The sequence below is a fragment of the Anabrus simplex genome, chromosome 2, assembly GCF_040414725.1.
Source record: "Anabrus simplex isolate iqAnaSimp1 chromosome 2, ASM4041472v1, whole genome shotgun sequence".
Taxonomy (NCBI): Eukaryota; Metazoa; Arthropoda; class Insecta; order Orthoptera; family Tettigoniidae; genus Anabrus; species Anabrus simplex.
Window position 1 is genome coordinate 568,175,430 of NC_090266.1, and position 16,149 is coordinate 568,191,578.

The window sequence follows — 16,149 nt, forward strand, 5'->3', positions numbered from 1 at the left end:
TGACAAGAGCTGTATAGATATTTCATTCTCAATTGTGAATTTTTGTGTGTTGTGGGGTAATTCAACATCATTATCTAGTCTAATACCACCTACTATGCGCGAAGAGTACTCCATGGAGTTTAAAGTGGCAGTATTATATACCTTGCAGATAGGGACACCTCACTCACAGGTTGCTCGTACATTTAACACATGAAGATTATTTGAATCTATCTGGAAAAACCGTACACAGTGCGTGGTCATGTGCACAATGAACGACGACAAAGTCGACCTCTAAAAACTACCAAAAAATAGATAGCCTAATTATAAGACAATCAGTAGCAGACTCCAGGAAGATAGCTTGATTTATCACTGCTGATCTGACTCAGAATTACGGACTGTTGTCCATGTATCTTCTGAGAAACGTAAATTAACAGAACATGAGTTGACTTTTCACCGCCATTGTAAGAAAACCTTCATAAGTGCACGGAACAGGAAGAAGAGACTTGCCTTTGCAAAACAGCAAAGTAACAGGACAGAGCAGGAGTGGTCTATGCTATCATAGACTGACGACAAATAATTTAATATATGTCCTGTGATGGCATTCCTTACGTTCGTCACCCTAGAAAGAAAGATATCATCCACGCTAAGAAGCTCCTACTTTAAAACAATGAGGTACGAACGTCATTGTCAGGAGATGTTCTCCACCAAGTACACAGACTGACAGAGCAAATGCAACACCAAGAAGGAGTGGTCAGAACTTTATGCCAATTGCAGGGTAGACTGACGTCACTGAGGTATGCTCATGATGTGAAATGCGCCGCTGTGCTGCGCACGTAGCGAACGATAAATGGGACACGGCGTTGGCGAATGGCCCACTTCGTACCGTGATTTCTCAGCCGACAGTCATTGTAGAACGTGTTGTCGTGTGTCACAGGACACGTGTATAGCTAAGAATGCCAGACCGCCGTCAACGGAGGCATTTCCAGCAGACAGACGACTTTACGAGGGGTATGGTGATCGGGCTGAGAAGGGCAGGTTGGTCTCTTCGTCAAATCGCAGCCGATACCCATAGGGATGTGTCCACGGTGCAGCGCCTGTGGCGAAGATGATTGGCGCAGGGACAAGTGGCACGTGCGAGGGGTCCAGGCGCAGCCCGAGCGACGTCAGCACGCGAGGATTGGCGCATCCGCCGCCAAGCGGTGGCAGCCCCGCACGCCACGTCAACCGCCATTCTTCAGCATGTGCAAGACACCCTGGCTGTTCCAATATCGACCAGAACAATTTCCCGTCGATTGGTTGAAGGAGGCCTGCACTCCCGGCCCCGGCGTCCGCTCAGAAGACTACCATTGACTCCACAGCATAGACGTGCACGCCTGGCATGGTGCCGGGCTAGAGCGACTTGGATGAGTGAATGGCGGAACGTCGTGTTCTCCGATGAGTCACGCTTCTGTTCTGTCAGTGATAGTCACCGCAGACGAGTGTGGCGTCGGCGTGGAGAAAGGTCAAATCCGGCAGTAACTGTGGAGCGCCCTACCGCTAGACAACGCGGCATCATGGTTTGGGGCGCTATTGCGTATGATTCCACGTCACCTCTAGTGCGTATTCAAGGCACGTTAAATGCCCACCGCTACGTGCAGCATGTGCTGCGGCCGGTGGCACTCCCGTACCATCAGGGGCTGCCCAATGCTCTGTTTGAGCAGGATAATGCCCGCCCACACACTGCTCGCATCTCCCAACAGGCTCTACGAGGTGTACAGATGCTTCCGTGGCCAGCGTACTCTCCGGATCTCTCACCAATCGAACACGTGTGGGATCTCATTGGACGCCGTTTGGAAACGCTGCCCCAGCCTCGTACGGACGACCAACTGTGGCAAATGGTTGACAGAGAATGGAGAACCATCCCTCAGGACACCATCCGTACTCTTATTGACTCTGTACCTCGACGTGTTTCTGCGTACATCGCCGCTCGCGGTGGTCCTACATCCTACTGAGTCGATGCCGTGCACATTGTGTAACCTGCATATCGGTTTGAAATAAACATCAATTATTCGTCCGTGCCGTCTCTGTTTTCTCCCCAACTTTCATCCCTTTCGAACTACTCCTTCTTGGTGTTGCATTTGCTCTGTCAGTCAGTGTACGTAGGTACATTACTGCACGTCGATGATCTAATGAAGGGTCCTGACTTTTGAACTAGCCAATGCTAATATATGCTAGAAAAATAAGCCCAGACAATGATGTTTTAACATGATATAGATCCCAAACATCGAAGTAAATGTGTAACGGGTTATGTACAAGAAATAAGATAGAAGTTTTGCATTGCCAAGTCAAAGTCTGGATTTCAATACAAGAGAAAACATATGGGAGCAGTTGACACACGTTTAAGATCAGGATAATATATAAATATAGCGAAGTTTTTTAACGGTTTTTAAATCTGAATTGGGGAAACCACCAAAGTCTAGACTAGATTCTACATTGCTTCAAGGCCTACGAGATGTGATGCTGTAACACAAGGCAAAAGATCATGCAAGGGTCAAAAAATTAGGATTTGTTTGATTCATCTGTCGAAAGGATCTTTGTCAAAACATTTATGGGCTTTGAATTTCAAATATAATTTGATTACAAGCAATATTCTACCCACAAGAATAGAATGTTTTGATGGGTGTCTTTCGTTGTTCATATTTTATGTTGTAGAAGAGGCAAAACAATGCTGTGAATAAAACTATTGCGACTAACTATGTTATATATATGCAACTCAAACGCTGACATTGGGCAAGAGAGCATGCGTACAATTGGAGACGGAGTAAAGAAGAATCATGAGACATATATGGGGCACCAAAAAGCAAGGTGAAATCTGGGTATACAGATCAAGGCAGGAATTATATGCGAGCGTAGAACCAATCTCGAGTGTGATAAGAAAGAGAAGGTTAGCATTTTTTGGACATCTCATGAGGATGGATGACAGTAGGCTGACGAAGAAGATATGGAATGCAACCTGCTTAACTGGAAATGAGTGGACGAAGGAAGTCAGGGAAGATTGGGAGACTATTGGCATAACGGAAAAAAACTCCACTGATGACAGTACAGGATCGGTCCAAATACAAAAAGCTCGTGGAAAGTCACAGATGGACAGACACCAGGATCCAGATTCAGAACACGGAAGCAGAGAGAGAGAGAGAGGAGGAATGAGAGAATGAAGAGGTATTAGGAAGAAAGAAGACGTGCCGAAAAGTCACTCGTGATCCTATGGGGTCGTAACGAACCAAATAGCATTAAAATACGCTCCTGTGAAAGAGAGTAATTTGCTGTATGTGATAATCGAAAGCACCCTAGGAAGGGATTCAAGTCGAATTAGACTTTGAACTGACCACTGATAGGCTGCTGGGTGTGACGTTACAGAGTGGACGATTTGAAAAGTGGCTGTGTGCGTGGGAGTGAGCAGCTGCACCATATGGGCGGCATGTGCCGCGCTCTGGTGGTCAATGTGGAAGCAGTGGACATGGGTGTCAACTGTAGACACCCTCATGTGATGCTGAGAAGTGTGTAAAGAGGCTCGAGTCTTAGTGTAACGTAACAGATCATGAATTCGATACTGTAGACAGGGTGGTGGCTTACAGGATGACTGCTAAACTTACCTACGGAACACTTCCTCTTCTCCTTATTATTATTATTAAAATCAGGAGAAAATACATACCTTAGATGAATTCTTATCCGTATCTTACTAGAAAAATACAGTGGTTCTTCCTTAACAAACCACGTGCGTTTTTTGTATGCAAATGCACGTGCTTTATATACGCATGGCGGCTGCATCTTCGGTGATGATTTACAGTGTTCATTCCACTTATTTACGTTACAGAGCACGTGGCATAACCTATTAATTCAATGATATTACGGGTACCTGCGTTATTTCGAGACGCAGTGAATTGCATTTTTGTAGAAAGGCCCTTATTACTTGGCGCGGAATTTTGCTTTGTTCCATGGATCAATTTACAGTGACGATACACAGGTAGGGAAGAGCCTTGTTGACCATAAGGAGAAATTTCATGCCATTTGGTGTTCATAATAGTAAATTATAAGGATCTTTAGGTTATACGGGGTATTTGGGTTGCCTATCTACGAAAATATAAGGGGCTGTTGAGCCACCCGGTATAGAGTGGATGTTTGTTAGAAGAAAGGAATGAAAAATATACAGAAACAGTAAATTGTTCATTTAAGGTTTTACAATTCGGAGCACGTGGCACATATATTTATTCGACCATACTTTTCCCATAAATTAGCAACAATTCAACGTACTTTTCATAGGAATATATCGTGAGGAAATTAATAAATGCTATGATGTGATCTGGTAGGTGTAGATTACTATTTGCGTGCGTTGGACTCGGAAGGTCGTGGATTCGAATCCTAGGCTGCCCGTCCTGAATATGGTTTTCCTTGGTCTTATGGCGACGATGGGATAAGAAAGGGCTAGGACTTTGAAGGAAGCGGCTGTCGCCTTAATTAAGGTACAGCCTGGTGTGAAAATGGAGAATCACGGAAAACCAAGTTCGGTGCGTCGTAAATCAAATAGCAAAAAGAAATAAAGAACTGTATATGTCGGTGCGACCTAAAGGAACGAGTAAAGTAATATTAATAATAATTAAAATAATAATAAGAACAATAATAATAAGTCAGTAAGGGTAGGGTTTGTCCACCATGTTACGTATGATGTTAGATGAGAAGGATGGGAGGTGTGAGGGGAATGATTGCCTTATCTGGCTGAGGAGAAGACGTGAAAACTGTCTATCATCACGTTTCGATTGCAGGATACTAGTAGGTAGGTTGGTTATGCGTATTAAAAAATACATGGCGTAGTTTACAAACAAGTGCACGTGTTGTGATTGCATGAGAGCACAGCAACTAAACAGGGCTGCCAACGTGCAGACTTACTTTACTCGGCCACTTATAGTTACAAGTCTCTTAATAAATTGTCAATAAGTAAAACAACAGCAACAGCATCGAGCAAAAATGTATGCCCTTGAAACTAGTGCGATTATGTTAACAAGGCAATAAGAATCAAGAAATTGGCAGCCCAGACTGGGAGGGATTATCATGACTGTCTTAAATTTTTGGAGATAGACAAACCATACATCACGTATAACAAAGATCCTTTACAATTTAGTTTTATGAACGCCAAATTCTAGGGCCCATTCTGAAAACATGCGATTCATTGCGCCTCGAATTAACACAGATGCACGTAATACCATTCAATTAATATGTTATACCTCGTGCTCTGTAATATAAAGAAGTTAAATGAACACTGTAAATCATCACTGAAGACTTTGACACGGATATTAACTGTCGAGGCGGAAGGGCCATGCTTAAGTACTAAATCTCTAGTACTCATGATGTTTGTTGACTTCGTGGCCGGTACGGAAGGTTTGTGAGTATGGGTAGCGTAGTGGTTCGAATCCAGAATGAGTCACATTTTTGGAACGATAGAGGTGCTCCATTTTTCATGTATACCATAATAATCAATACTTTCTTGCTGTTGGCTCTGCTTTGCTTTGGTGTCTTTCTCCTAAGGGTGCGTGAGGGAAGGAATGGGAAAGAAATCAGCCTTGGTCTTTCATTAGGGTACCGTCCCGGCATTTGTCTGGTGGTGAAAATCGGAAACCACCGGGTGAGTTTGCCGTGCAATTAGGTGCGCGCAGCTGTGGGCTTGCGTCCGGGAGATAGTGGGTTCGAACAACACTGTCGGCAGTCCTGAAGTTGGTTTTCCGTGATTTTCCATTTTCACACCAGGAAAATGCTTGGGCTGTAGCTTAATTAAGGCCACGGCCGCTTCTTTCCCAGTCCTAGCCCTTCCCTATGGTGACGGTAGGACAGGAAAGGCCTAGGAATGGAAGGGAAATGGCCGTGGCATTAAGGTAAAGCCCCAGCATTTGCCTGGTGTGAAAATGCGAAACAAATTCAAACCATCTATTCTATTCTATTCCTGTGATTGTAAGATCTGCGGCCGTGAAAGCCATTTTCGATATTATCTTCAGGGTTGCCGACGGTGGGGTTCGAAAAACTCTCTCCCGAATGCAAGCTCACAGCTGTGTGTCCCTAACCACATGGCCAACTCGCTCGGTAAAATTATTACACTCAGCAAATGCACCAATATGTTCAGAGATGTTCCTCCCTTACAATATTATGTTTTAACGTGCTACTGCAGGAACTACAGCAGCGCAGGTTTTCAAACAAATTCTACATACACGTACTCGAAACTTATGACCCTAATGTTACAACAACAACAGCAACTTAAAAGAATGCTCGGTTAATGAGAGCAAAAAATTCGTTTGTCGTATAGGACACACCAAACTTCAAGGAAATAATAACAACAATAATAATAATAATAATAATAATAATAATAATAATAATAATAATAATAATAATAATAATAATAATAATAATAATAATAATAATAATAATAACCCGGCGAGATTTCGATGTGCGGTTAGGGGTGCGCAGCTGTGAGCTTGCATCTTTGGGATAGTGGTTTCGAAACCCAATGACGGCAGCCATGAATATGGTTTTCCGTGGTTTCCCATTTTCACACTAGATAAATACTGGGGCTATACCTGGACCTTTTTTAACCCATCGTCCTCATAAGACCTACCTGTGTCGGTGCGACGTAAAGCAAGTTGTAACAAATAATAATAATAATAATAATAATAATAATAATAATAATAATAATAATAATAATAATAATAAGGCAGTAAAGACAATATCCTGGTATGTTGAAGCCTAGAGTTGCGGAAGCTTAAGCTTTCACTCTTAGGCTGGCACCCATCTACGGTTGGTACACCCACATTTCAAAACTCCCAAACTCTCATATAGATTACCGGACATTTCTCTCATCCATGCACCATTCGTTCGCAGGGTAACACCTTTGTATAATTAAGCCATTATTATTATTATTATTATTATTATTATTATTATTATTATTATTATTATTATTATTATTATTATTATTATTATTATTATTATTATTATTTACTGGCTTATTCTTATTATGATTTCTTTCAAGCTTGTTAAAAGGCAACAAGAGGCGTTTTTGCTGTTTATCCCATTAAATGAGTATACCTTTAATTTGTTGTTGTTGTTGATTTATTAAGACTGATGTAACATCGGAGTCATCCGTCTCGTGTACACTTATGTAGTACTAGCTGATGTACCCGTGCTTCGCTACGGGATTCTCAGAAAGACTGTCTTTGTGGTTTTCCTACCGGAAGTCATCAGAAGGAATGTAGTGATTAAAAGCAATGTTATATAAAATACTCGATCAAATTAAATTTCTCACTTCTAACGAACAGTACTACGGTGCCGATCTAACAGTCCTAAGTCCCAGTGCTGCAATGACCAGACCGCAGACAGCCGTGAACACTTCTCTGCCATTATTCCGTTAAATATGCACACTGCTCATTCCAATCAGTGCCTCAGAGTAGGAATTGAATAGCTCTAATGCTATGATAAACCAGTTTGTTACGTATCAGTAGTATCAGAAATTTATCTAACTCCCCAGATACTTCCCGCCAATTTTCAGGCAGGCTGTTATACTCGGTGCGACCGGGTGAGTTGGCTGTGCGGTTAGGGGCGCATAGCTGTGAGCTTGGATCCGGAAGGTAGTGGGTTCGAACTCCAGTGTCGACAGCTCTGAAGATGGTTTTCCGTGGTCTCCAATTTTCACACCAGGAAAGTGCTGGGGCTGTAACGTAATTAACGTAGGGGCTGCTTTCTTCTCATTCCTAGCCCTTTCGTATCCCATCGTCGCCATGAGTCCTATGTGTGTCGGCGCGACGTAAAGCAAATTAAAGAAATTCGGTATACAACAGTAATCCCATCTATCGGAGATGAATGGCAACAGAGACACAAAGCAAATCACAACAAACAATGATCAATGTAATATTATTGTTGATAAATGTTATAAGTTTTCTGTATTGTAGGCCTTCACATTCAATTTTCTTTCGACTCTGTAATATAAGGCCGTCTTATACAATTAATTATAGCGTAGCCTGTAGTTCCTTATTCCCCGACTTTACATACCGATTTTCATTACAATTCTGTTTACCTATTTTCTCGTGACGGCGCTGATATGATCTTAGCAACAAAAATCCATATTCATGAATATCTCCGTTATCATAGCCGGTACAGTCAAAATGTATAAGACATAAATGATCGGAAATTTAATACTATGTAATTTTATTTATATAGTAATTGCCATTAAGACCACTAATAAACAAATATTCGAGAATTAAATTTTGGGCCTTCCCCTAAACTACCATTTCTCTCAGCGTGAATAAAGTTATTGATGGCCTAGATTGTAGCGACTTATTCCCCGACTTCGCATACCAATTTACGATGGGACAACTAATAACAAATATTTGAGAATTAAATTTTAGGCCTTCCCCTAAACTACCATTTTTCTCAGCGTGAATAAGATTATTTATGGCGTAGATTGTAGAGACTTATTTGCTGACTTTGCATACCTATTTTAATTAAGATAGGACCACTAATAATAAATATCTGCGAACAAAATTTTAGGCCTTCCCCTAAACTACTATTTCTTTCAGAGTGAATAAGATTATTTATAGTTTATATTGTAGCAACTTTATTTAGAACTTTACATACCGGTTTTCATTAAGATAGGACCACTAATAATATAAATATTTGAGAATTACATTTTAGGCCTTCCCCTAAACTACCATTTCTCTTAGCGTGAAAAAAAATATTTATGGCCTAGATTATAGCGACTTATTCCCGGACTTTACATACCGATTTTCATTACATTCTCTTCAGCGGTTTTCTCGTGATGCGTGTGCAGACAGACAGACAGACAGACAGACAGACAGACAGACAGACAGACAGACAGACAGACAGACAGACAGACAGACAGACAGACAGACAGACAGACAGACAGACAGACAGATAGACAGACAGACAGACAGACAAACAGACAGACAGACAGAGATTACGGAAAATTAAAAATGCATTTCCTTGTTACTATAGACATGACTGATACAGAAATACCATCCTTTTCAAATTTTGAGCAATGTACAGACAAAACTCTTATTTTATATATATAGATTTGTTTGATAACCTGAATTAAAGCACACTAGTATAAGGCAGGTGGTAAAACATACCTCTCAACTTATTAACGACATGCTATTACTGTCGCATTTTTCGTGGTAACATAATAATCGCACAGAGTTTACTTTAGTTAACGTATGTGCGTTTGTTAAAGGCTACGTTTCTTGACAGCTTGCTGCGAAACGGATAGCATGTACGAAAACTGTTAATTGAGGAACCCTTGTAACATTTCAAGTTTAACGAAATATTTCTTGTTTAATTATTCAGTGGTGATGCCCCCTCGTGTGTGCTTCTACAATTGTAGGGGGCTAACCTTGGTTACCCTCTTCAATTGAAGATCCTCTTCGTGGTGAGGGGGACTAGTAGCTCCTTTCTTGCGATGCCGAATGGAGCCCTATTGGGTAACCGTTCGGCATACAAGGAGGAGGAAGCTAAAGCACCGCCCAACCCTAAGGTGTAACGCGACCCGTGCCGATGGGGTGCATGGCACATGGGAGATGTGTCTTAGACGGAGCCTTCGAGATACTTGGCGCCCTCTCGAAGTAAGTAGCCTTACCCAGGTATGCGGGGCTCTGCCTGGGCGGACATATATTTCCCTAGCTACTCGTGGGATTTGTATGAATATGGTAGCCATCCATAAACCGGAGAGCCCTTCTGGGGCCTCCGAGAGAAACACTACAACAACGACCGAAGGGGACTCTTCGGAGATACCCTCGGATAGTTCATCTTCGACAGTTAGAGGGCTCACTCAAGAGGTGGGCAATCTACAGGTCCAGAAGAAGAAGAAGAAGAAACAGCGCTCTGGCGCTGAAAAAAGGAGATATAAGAAGGCCTTAAAGGCCCGGGAGCAGGCCAGAGAGGGCCTGACTCCTGGGGCTGAGGGGACTTCTGCTATCACAACAGCGTCAATAGTGGAGGGATCCAATGGGCACAAGAGGCGGGACCCTGAAAAGGGCTCTGCTTCTAGGGCACAGAGGACCCCACCCACTATGATGCCAGCGAGGAAACGACTTCTGTCGGGGGCAACCCCAGAAGAAGATCGGCAGACCCTCAAGAGACCAAAGGTGGAGTACGCTAGGATAGCCAGAGGTGGGATCAGGATGGCCATAGTACCTGTGGGATATCCTGACCAGCAGCTATCCGAGAAACAGGTGGAAGCTGTGGAAGAGGCTATCACCAATCTGATAGATGGGCTTCCGGAGCAGGGGCCTATTAAGCCTCAGTTCCTGGACTGCTATCTGTCGAGGGGTGCGGCCGTCATCATAGCAGAGAACAACGAAACTGTAGCATGGCTTTCTAGTCTTGTTGCAGGTATACAACCGTGGGAAGGAGCCAGGCTCACAATTGTGGGCATGGACAAACTCCTTTCCTGCAAGAGAGTCATGGTCTGGATACCAGGACAACCAAAGGACAATAATGTCCTTTTGGGAAGAATGGCACGCCAGAACCATGGCTTAAATCCCACCAGCTGGAGGGTCTACGACCGCAAGGAGGAGAAGAGAGGTGTCCGCCTTGTGGTCAGCATGGACTCCAGGGATGTGGAGAAAGTGGTGGTGAAGAAGATCTTCTGCGGGGTGCACGTGGCTACCTTCACCTTGGTGGAGGGCAAGCGTGACAAGCAGAGGACCAACCCCACCACAGATAAAACCGAGACCAGGAGGGGCGAAGAGCTGGAGCCCGGACAGGAACCAAGGCCAGCCAAGCCCCAGGATCCCTCGCGGGAGACGGAGCTGCAAGTTCCGGAGACCGCATAAGGTAAAGTATTCTATGAAAGTAAAGAATGATTACTTTCATACAAGCAAATATACAACATTGTATAGCGGCCTCTAGGGTACTTAATAGAAGTATCCAGAGAGGTGGGTTTTCGGTCGCCCTGATACAAGAACCCTGGCTTCGACAGGGACATATCATGGGACTAAAATGTGCAGGTTTCACTCTATTCAGTGGAATAGCAGAGGAGAAGCCTAGAGCTTGTATACTAGTTAAGGATCATAACGCTTGGGCTATACCGGGTTTCATTAGTAGAGACCTGGTAGCAGTCCTAATGAGATATGAAGAGGGCGGAGAGCCAAGAGACTTAGTTGTCTGTTCTGCATATTTCCCAGGAGACTCTGAATCTCCACCCCCGCCGGAGGAGTTCAAGAGACTGGTGATATACTGTAGGAAACAAGGATTAAACCTCATAGTAGGATGCGATGCCAATGCTCATCATAGCATTTGGGGAAGCAAAAATACAAACCGAAGGGGAGAGCACTTCATAGAATTTCTATGTACAACTGATCTTGAGATCATGAATATTGGTGATACCCCTACCTTCATTAATAATAGGAGCGAAGGGATCATAGATCTTACCCTGGGTTCCATGGGAATCATGTAGGAATTTAAAGACTGGAAGGTCTCTTTGGAGCCTTCCTTGTCAGATCATAGACACATTGTGTTCTATATAGAGGGATCCATCGAGATCCCGTCTTACAGAAACCCTAGAAGAACCGATTGGATACCTTTTAGGGAGGACGTGAGAAGGGGACTGGAGGGAGGACCCTCAAACATAATTAAAAACAAAGAGGAGCTGGAGCTCAGTGTGAGTTTTCTCACACGGACACTGGTTACCTCTTATGAATTAAACTGCCCTATTGTTAAGGCAAAGAGAGTAACAGGAAGCTTCAAGTGGAATAGTTATCTTGAACACCTGAGGAGAAATACACGAAGGCTCTGGAATAAATACAGGGAACTTCAGGATCAAGAAAGCCTAGATTCTTACAAAGAATCACAAAGAAGGTACAAGTCAGAAGTCAAAAAGGCTTCTAGGAAATCTTGGAGACAATTTTGTGACTCCATTGAAAGTCAACATGAAGCGGCAAGGCTTCATAAAATTTTAACCTTGGATAAAAAGGCAAGGCTGGGCTCACTGGAGACTCCTTCTGGTGGATACACATCCACAGAGGGGGAGACCCTGAGCTTATTGCTTGATGCCCACTTTCCAGGTTCGGTAATCACGAATTGTGAGGTAGAATCGAGCGGATCCTTCAGACCCGATAAAAGTGGCTGGAGGGAAGCCGCAGAGATTGTCACCCCAAGAAGGGTTAAGTGGGCATTAGAATCCTTTGCCCCTTATAAAAGCCCAGGTGTGGATGGAATCTTCCCGGCGCTTCTTCAGGAGGCGGGAGAGGTCCTTATACCATACCTGGTTAGAATTTTTAGAGCCTGTCTCACTATGGGGTACGTGTACTCCTTCTGGCGTCAGGCGAAGGTGGTATTTATACCTAAACCCGGAAGGTCTTCATATACTAGACCTAAGGATTATAGACCCATTAGTCTAACGTCTTTGGAAAGACTGGTGGATAGACATATCAGGGAGAAAGTATTAAGAGACTTTCCCCTGCATTCCCACCAACATGCATATCAACCAGGGAAGTCGGTTGAGACGGCACTGCACCAGCTGGTTTCTAGGCTGGAGAGTGCCTTGGATCAACAACAACTTGCCATGGTTGTATTCCTAGATATAGAAGGGGCCTTCAACTATACATCTTTGGGCTCCATAGAACGTAGTCCAGAGAGAAGAGGAGTGAGCAGCATGCTCATAAAATGGATTATGGCCTCACTGCAGGGCCGTCAAGTTCTGTTTACCCTCAACGCTGTAATGTTGAGAGCTAATATAGACAGGGGGTGTCCACAGGGAGGAGTATTATCACCAACATTATGGTGTCTGGTAGTGGATGAACTACTTACCAGGTTAAATGTTGGAGGAATCTACGCCCAAGGCTATGCAGACGACATAAGCCTGATGGCGGTAGGAAATTTCCCCAGTACGGTTTCTGAACTCGTACAGGGCTCTCTACGAAGGGTGGAAAGATGGTGCCACGAGACAGACTTGTCGGTTAATCCCGATAAGACGGAGCTTGTGGTATTTACCAAGAGGAGGAGGCTAGACGGACTGTCAGAGCCTTTCCTATTTGGGAAAAAATTAGTTAAGACAACTTCGGTTAAGTACCTAGGGGTAATCCTTGAGGCAAGACTGAGTTGGAAGAAACACATAGATCATAAGGTGGATAAGGCTCGCAAAATTATGTGGGCCTGTCGCAGGGCCGTCGGGAAGACTTGGGGCCTAAGACCTAAGGTGGTCCAGTGGCTCTATATCTCCATTGTACGGCCCACGATCACCTATGCATCTATAGTTTGGTGGCCAGGCTCAGAGAGCAAAACTGTGAGTACCAAGTTAAACAGTGTCCAAAGACTTGCGTGTCTAGGAATAACAGGGGCACTGGATACTACACCATTATGTGCAATGGAGGCCATCCTAGGCTTTCCCCCATTACATTTATATGTTAAAGTAATAGCGGGAATGAGTGCCTATCACCTTTGGTCACTCGGAGGATGGTCCTTCAAAAACCCGAATAGAGGTCATGCCTCTATTCTTACCAGGCTTCACCAGACTTGCCCTATGACAATGATGATCGGGGATCTGATGAAGCCTAGCTTTAATTTGAATTATAAATTTACAGTGGTGATACCCACAAGGGAGGAGTGGGCCGCGGACGCTGGGGCCCGTCTTAAGTCTGGGGGCTGTACGTGGTACACGGATGGCTCGCGGACGGAGACGGGCACAGGCGCCGGGGTCTGGGGGCCTAAGACAAGGCTCTCCCTTCCTATGGGTAAATATGCTACTGTTTTCCAGGCTGAAGTATACGCAATACTAGCCTGTGCTGTAAATATATGGAATATGCCTGGACATAGAAGACATATCACTATTTGTAGTGATAGCCAGGCAGCGCTAAAAGCACTATGTGCAGTTAAAACAACATCAAAACTGGTATGGGAATGCCAAAGGATGTTAGATCAGCTGTGTGAGCTTAGCTCAGTTACCCTATTATGGGTTCCTGGGCACACAGGTATCAGTGGAAATGAAGAAGCTGACAAACTAGCGAAACAGGGCTCAATGGGTTCCTTCATAGGACCAGAGCCTTTCCTGGGAGTGTCACTCCGAAGTGTGAGACTGGCAATATCCCAATGGATAAACCAGTCTCACCTAGATATTTGGAAGAGGTTAACCATAGCAAGACAGGCACGTGAACTTATCAAAGGGCCTAGTCAAAGCTATAAAAAGGTCCTAATGAATTTGAATAGGACCAGAATGAGAATGGTAGTTGGACTGTTAACAGGCCACAATACCTTACAGAGACACCTACACATCATGAAAATCACCCAGGATCCGATGTGTAGAAGATGCGGTAAGGAGGAGGAGGAGACCTCCGCGCATGTGTTATGTCAGTGCGAGGCTTTTGCAAGCACTAGACATCGATTCCTTGGCTCACATTTTGTGAGCCTGGAGGACATCAGGAACGCCAAAATCCGGACACTGGTATCCTTTATAGGAGCACTAGGGCTGGACTAGGCAAACCCGTTTAAGGGGCACAAAGGGTCTTCATAGACCTACGTGTGGAGCTCTGCGAAAACAGGGCTCACCCATTTCTTATCTATCTATCTATCTATCAGTGGTGATGAAGACGACGAGAAAGTACGTAACAAGAGGAGAGCGAATGAAATAAAAACAACGTCATAAATTTGAACAAAGTATTTATTGTTAAATGATTTACCAACTATGTAAATTATTACTGTTTCTACTAAAATCGTTGTAATATCTTTAAGAAGGTTGGCATACTCATACATCTCATAATATCTTACTGCCAACGGGTAGCCTCGTCAGCATTGAAATTTAACAAAATATATGTTGTTCAACATTTTACAAAATGATATCTTATACTATGCATGTTATGCTTAGCAAAGGAGCTGTGGCAGTTCTTACCATGCATCCTACTTATGGTGAGATCCACATGTCTTGTTTCCTTTGCATTAAGAGAGTCATCAAGTACAGTAAATTAGAGTGCAAGTTCACGCATACACTCTCTATAGCCTTTTATCATAGGATATTGTCCCAATCTGTATTACCATTTTCACCTCGGTGCTAGTAATGTTGTCGACAGAGTCTTCATGCAGCTATGTTTCTCGTCATTACACTGTGGATGGGTAGCAGTCCCAAAATGCATCTGCCTCAGGAACAGCGTACATAGACAGAAAGCCTGGCGGTAAACACTGAATCAGATGTTTTTGAATCCGATGTAAGGTTCCTTGTTTATAGAACATCTTTGCAGCCTCATTTACTTGAGAGAGGAAAATAAAATATAGCGTATCAGTGTCGCTGCTAGGCGAAAAAATTTCAAATTTTTAGTTTTGTTTGCTATCAAGACGATTTTTCTAACTGCGAAGTCTCTTTTTTTTCACTCTATAATCCTCCATAATCTTCGAGTTACAAACACACACTCATGATAATGATCTAGAAATATACTTATTTATAATCTTATAACGATATTCGAGAGTGGTCGGTATGTTACATCAGTCATGTTAATAATATGACGTTGAATAATGTAATCATTTCTCCTAAGTCACCTTGCCACATTTCATCCTTTTTACGTGTGATGAAATGTTACATACGTTTACATGACATTTACGCATCGAGAACGTCCTTGAACTGTCTTCTAAAGTGTCTCCATTGAGAACCTGTCCTACACGACATCTCATGACGTCTCTTGTGATATCCCCGGAGAAATGTTTTATTTTTCAAAATACAACTACATCACAACAGGCTTTAAATTGAGGAAATTTATTTGTAATGCACGGATATTCCGGTCATTTCTCGATGATTCAGACTGCTATCTGATATGGAGTGAATTAAGTATAACCAATTGTAGAATGAAGGAAGTGAAGCCTGTCTCCGTATGGAAGAGTGTATACAATTTCCAGGACGAGGAAAATAGTGTCATAATAAAAATATTATTGGCTTCACGTCCCACTAACTACTTTTACGACTTTCAGAGGCATCAGGGTGGCGGAATTTTGTACTACAGTATTTAATTTTCGTGCCAGTAAATCTACCGACATGAAGCTGACGTATCTGAGCACCTTCATATAACGCTGGACTGAGCCGAGATAGAATTTCTCAACTTGGGGTCAGATAGCCAGCGCTTCAAACTTCTGAGCCAATAGCAGGGCAAAATTAGACTGATG